Source organism: Nicotiana tabacum, chromosome 18, assembly GCF_000715075.1.
Source record: "Nicotiana tabacum cultivar K326 chromosome 18, ASM71507v2, whole genome shotgun sequence".
Lineage (NCBI taxonomy): Eukaryota > Viridiplantae > Streptophyta > Magnoliopsida > Solanales > Solanaceae > Nicotiana > Nicotiana tabacum.
In genome coordinates this window covers 131381944-131387718 of record NC_134097.1, presented here as the reverse complement: position 1 = coordinate 131387718, position 5775 = coordinate 131381944, and the positions used below count along the sequence as shown (strand labels likewise).

The window sequence follows — 5775 nt, the reverse complement described above, 5'->3', positions numbered from 1 at the left end:
TTTGAGCTCCACCTCTAGCACCTCTACCCCCACCTCTAGCTGGTTGGGCGGCCTGTGGAACACCTGGTGCTAGAACCATAGCACGGGAACCTTGATGCAGAGAACTGCTCAAAGCTCGAGGGCAATACCTAACAATGTGCCTCGTGTTGCCATAAGTAAAACAAGCCCTTGACTGTTGGGCTGATGACACTACAAGAAATTTGATTTTTAACGACCATTTCATAACGAAGGGACATAAACCGGTCGTTATAAGTATATTTATAGCAACCAAATTTTCATTAAAACTAATTTCTTGCTCAATATTAATGAGGAGATGATATTCGGTCGTTATAATATAACACAACCGGTCGTTAAATAATTATTAAGTAATGAAAAGGTGAAAAAAAGTGGCGCTAACTTTTCCTATTTTTTTCCCAACCCAGATTCTGCTAAATCTCCCACCCCCATCGCCCCCCCCCCCAAAAAAAAGGGAAAAAGCCCCAAACTTCGAATTAAATAGTTCAATCATATAAACCTAATAAGCCCTAAATTTCTCTAACAGTTAGTAAACCTCGGTTTGAACGGAGTTAGCAAAGCGAATAAATTGAAGCTGCTCGTCACCTCCATTGATAATAACTGCTAATCTTTGAGGTTCTTCTCGTCATGGTAAGGTTCAAAACTTTACCCTTTTCTATGTGAATTGAGTAATAATTTTTCTAGAAAAGGCATCTGTTGAGAAATATCTATTTTGAATGAGCAACTGCTATATCTCGTATCACGATTAAATCATCTTCTCTAACAGTTTATTCTCAATGTCAATTTCATACTATCAGTTTCACTGAGTGCCAAGTATAACTGTCGAAATATCGGTCCTCCTAAAATCGAAGTTGATAATTTTTAGTTGTTGTATAACTATAGGGTTGTCATTAGGTTTAGTAGATTGTGCAGTAGATTGTGCTGGAACTTTCCTACTTGTACTCTATCTTGTGCTTGATCATCTGTAATATGTTGTGACTGCCCAGCTATTTCCTTTGCCTGAACACCTGCATCAGTTGCACTATCCAAATCTTTCACACCTTCAACACTTTGCCCCTGAATATGCACAACACTAGGTTTCAAACTTGCTATTTTTTTAACTTCAAGTGCAGCAGTAGGTTTAACAACTGATGGTAACCATTTCAAGTGCAACAATATTAGCTTGATCACTTTTGGAAGCTTAATTGTAATCTGATTGAGTATATATTTATTAGCAGAGCTAGTACTTGATCTATCTATTTTAGCCTATGTGCACTTAGTTGTTATGCTGATTTGTATACTTGTTTAACCATCAGTATACTGAGGATAGTGAACTATTGGCTTATATGTCTCTCACGCTGAAAATGAATCCAAGAGGAGCAGTGAGGATGATGTAACTTAACAAAACTTGAAATAATTCAGTTTAACTAATTGCGTAAACATTGTTTAACCTACTTTAATTTGGAAATGTGTATAGTCAAAATGGTTCTGAGCTCACAAGAACATTCCTTGAAACTCATGACAAATCTTCAGAGGTGAAATTTCTATTATAATTCCATATTGTAGCATACATTTACATCCCATTAAAGTCAATAACATTTGTGTGTGTCTTTGTTTACTTATGTCCTAATGATATTTAATAATATATTTGTATACCATTGTTTTGTGGAATGTCAAATTTTCTATATATTCTATACCTGTGTGCATTTATGCATTTTATTATTTGCTGATATCTAGTGCTTATGAGAAATATTCATTGTCACTGATTTGTACTATTTGACTATTTGTGAATCATCATTCCCTTAGCAGGCGCATTCATGTCGTTGGAGGTGTCTAAAGATGACATAATCTACCACGGTTTCTTGTGTCTTTGAGATGTTTTTGAATGACCTAATGATATCATAACATATGTTATCTAGAGAAGTGGTGTAAATACGTTAGGATGTAGTGACATATACTGAAAATAACTCGAGTTCATTGTAGTATCTATGACATGTTACCAACAAACTTACAATCTTTATTATCGGGACCAGTAGCATCCCAGAAAAGTTCTCCTGAAAATACTGTTGGAGCTAAACTTCTAATTTCAATTTGGATGACATTGAGCTACAAACTGCTGGTTTAGTATTTGTTATTCAAGTTTGTTCTGACGATCTTTCTATGAGTGATTATTAATCATTTGGCATAGACATACGCTAGAAATATTTGGGTTTCTGATCAGAGATTACCCTTAACTAGGTAAAAAGTTTGTTATCCTGAAATTTCACCCTATATTAGAATCTTTAATTTATTATGAAATATATCAAGTTTCTTTCTTCTAGTATTGAGTTTTACTGCAGGCTTTATCTTGATATCTAGTTGATCAAATTAAGGGAACATCATTCTCTTCATGATTAGTTCTCCATTCCTCTCCTCATTCTCTTAGTCCGAGCACAGTTGTCTTGTCATCCTAATTCACATAAGATACTCGCTAGTTATATTATATTAGTATTTAGTAGAAATCTAAAGAGAAGTTTGATATGTTCTTATCCCCTAAACTGTTTGCTAATGGCTTTTTCTGCGTACGCATTTGCAGCTACACTTAGATCCTTTAAACGTATTATGCTTGTTGCGGTTAATTTGTTTGTTTTAAGCATGTTTGAAAGGAGATCTTGGCCAGCTTCCTTACCTTACAGTTCCCTATCAACATGATTAATCTGGATGTATCTTTTCAGGCGAAATCAGTTATTTATAGATTGATGGAGGAGAAAGCTGCTTTTCTACATCACAGCAACAGACTTCGCCAAGAATTGGTATGAGTAGCATTACTTTATTTTTCTCATTCTTGTGCCTCCTAAAACCCCAATACTTGTAGAAAAACCACGAAATTTGCTATATCTATAAGCAGTTTCATATGCAAGTCCTTCTGCCTGCCATTATTTATGTCCTCCTTTCACCTGAATAGTCATTCATTCTAATGGTTTAAGTGAGAGCCAGCTGAACTTTCATACACAAACAACTATGCCTCGATCTCAAGTAAGTTGGGGCATTTTGTATCGTGAAGATTCATCATAAATTGAATAACTTTATGCTGGCCGTCAACCTATTGCAACCATCCTCTTTTATGCGTGTTGTTTGTTGAACTTGCATAAACAGACTATTACTCTACTTTGTATAATTTTGATTAGAGTGGCTATATTTTTTAGTTACAATGACTTACTTCTGAAACAATGATGTTTAGCTCTTCTAGTACTTCTGCTTGTTGTTCCTTTTCTAGGAACACAGACATGCTTTAGAAAATAAGTAGATTTATTTGTTAGAATTCAAATGTTTAGAAATCCTGAGCTGAGGGTCTATCGGAAACAGCCTTTCTACCTTCACAAGGTTGGGGTAAGGTCTGTGTACACATTACCCTCTCCAGACCCCACTTGTGGGATTACACTGGGTTTGTTGTTGTTGTATAGGATTTCTTAATTTTCACCTAATCTGTTGTACAATACTACTCCCTCCGTTTCAATTTATGTGAACCCATTTGGCTGGGCACGGAGTTTAAGAAAAGATAGAAGACTTTTGAACTTGTGGTGTAAAATGAGGCACATATATTTTGTGTGGCTATAAATCATTACATAAAGGTAAATTAGTTCCAAATAGGGAAAGGGCTCATTCTTTTTGGCACGGACTAAAAAGAAAATATGTTCACATAAATTGAAACAGAAGGAGTACTATTTATTGCAACTCCAAAGATCTCTATTTAAGGCAAGAATATTGTGTAAGAAAGAGGGATGTCTCTAGGAAGTTTGTGTGATTTTGTAAAGTTGATCTCACATCCTTATAGATCGTCGCCAAGGCTGTAGCAGCAGCGATGTCTCTAAGAAGTTTGGATTTGACAGGAATTTTCTGTTGATCATCACTCATCTGTACAGTGTTCCAATAGTTCATTAGGTTTAGTAGATTGTGCAGCAGATTGTGCCACAATAACGTTTAAGTTTTGGTCAATTCCTGGAAGCAATCTGCTAGCTTATAAGTAATATATCTACTATTTTATTGATGTTGCATCTTTTTTAAAGAAACCGGAACTGGGTATTAATCTACAAGTTCTCTTTCCAATTACAAGTGATAATAACTAGATAAGTACCAAATTGTGGTAGTTGTTTGTGTTGTTGATTGTTTTATCTCAGGTTTATTGAAACAGTGAATCATTTCGTTAAATATTCTTACAACCAAGGTCTGTCAATTGCGTTTTATAAATCCTATTGCATTTTAACTATGCCATTTCTCGACACAATTTGTCTCTTGGATTCTACTTTGGTGTCTTATTGATGCAAATGCTATTGGCAATGACCTCTTAAATGATTTTCTGGAATTCATTTATTCGAACTCTCATTTTTCTCCTCTTTGGTTTTTTAAGTTGTGAAACGTGAAAGAAGACGTCGAAGATTCATGTGCAACCAGTAAAGCTGTTAAGACAATATGAAGTAGAGCTGCTTAAAACTCTATTCATAGCATCACAACTAAACAAAAGTGCATATGTTAATTATACCAATCTGAAAACTACCTGTATGAGGAGAATGGCAATGAAAACAAATGTGAAAATCTTCATGTTTTCTTGAGAAGAATATATATGGCAGATGGTTTCTTGGTTTAGAATTATATGACTGAAATGAGGAGGGGCTGGCCTTTTTATAGGCATTCAAGTACAATTTGGCAAGACATTTATTGAGCCTTTTGAAAGTTGATCACATGAAGATATTATAATTACAAAATCACAGGAAATTGGAGTTAAGTGCTTTTTCTTGGAAAACCTTTTTGATGATATGATTTTTAACTCTTGTTTGGAAGTTTTCTCTAACTTTAGGTATAGCTTTTAGCTTTAGTGTGAGCTACACAGCTGTGGATTCCTTTGCTGGATTGAAAATAGATTGTCCCCTTAACAAAAAGGAAAGCTAGATCATAGGGAAGCAGGCTAGCGGGGAAAGAGAAATTGTACAGTTTGCCAGTTAGCATATTGATGTATCTTCTTTAATTCGTTTTGTTATCACTGCTTCATGGATTTATACTTGGATGCTTAATTGACTTGAGCACATATTACTATGTTATAATTTTACACCGATTTTCTACAATCTACTTAAATATCTTCACTCCACAGGATGCTTGGAGGACAACACTTCTTCGAAGAGTGAAGGAAACATTGAAGGCTAAGGAGCTCGAGGAAGATGATCTATCTTAATTTGTTCCCATTTGACCTATTGTAAACTACTAGTACATCCTTTATGTGATTTTATTTGATCTGCTTTCAAATATGATAATTTAGTTCTTTGTATTAACAAGATATCAAGTATTTGGTTTATTTTCCGGTGTTGTTGAGCGTGTATGAAAGCATATAAATAATTATTACTATTCACGTAATTTAAATTTTTATTATATTTATTACATTTTCATATTAGCAAAGAAAAATGTGGTCATTAAAACTCTTTCAAGACATGTTTCTCAAATAGATAAATGACTATTAACGAAGAGAATTTTTGTTGTTAAAAGTAATTATACAATTAACGAAGGGAATATCGGTCGCTAAAAGCACTTGAATTGACTTAATACATTGTTGTCGTTAAAGACATTTAACGACCGGATAACAAATTAGCGAAGGAAAAATCATGTCGCTAAATCACATACTTAACGACCAACAGTTATGCCGTCCCTAAAGATCCTTTAACGACCGGATTGTAAACCGATCGTTAACTTTTAACGTCGGGACCTTTAACGACCGGTGACGACTAGATTTTTTTTCGGTCACTAATAACTTAT

General features: G+C 34.5%; 1 long non-coding RNA gene across 1 annotated transcript; it reads left to right on the top strand.

Annotated features, from left to right (window-relative positions):
* Nucleotides 1-523: 523 nt before the first annotated feature.
* On the top strand, nucleotides 524-5332 carry LOC107768452 (uncharacterized). Its single transcript, XR_001644147.2, has 3 exons — nucleotides 524-645; nucleotides 2709-2786; nucleotides 5120-5332. It is a non-coding gene; the product is annotated as an uncharacterized LOC107768452 (long non-coding RNA).
* The last annotated feature ends 443 nt before the right edge of the window (nucleotides 5333-5775 follow it).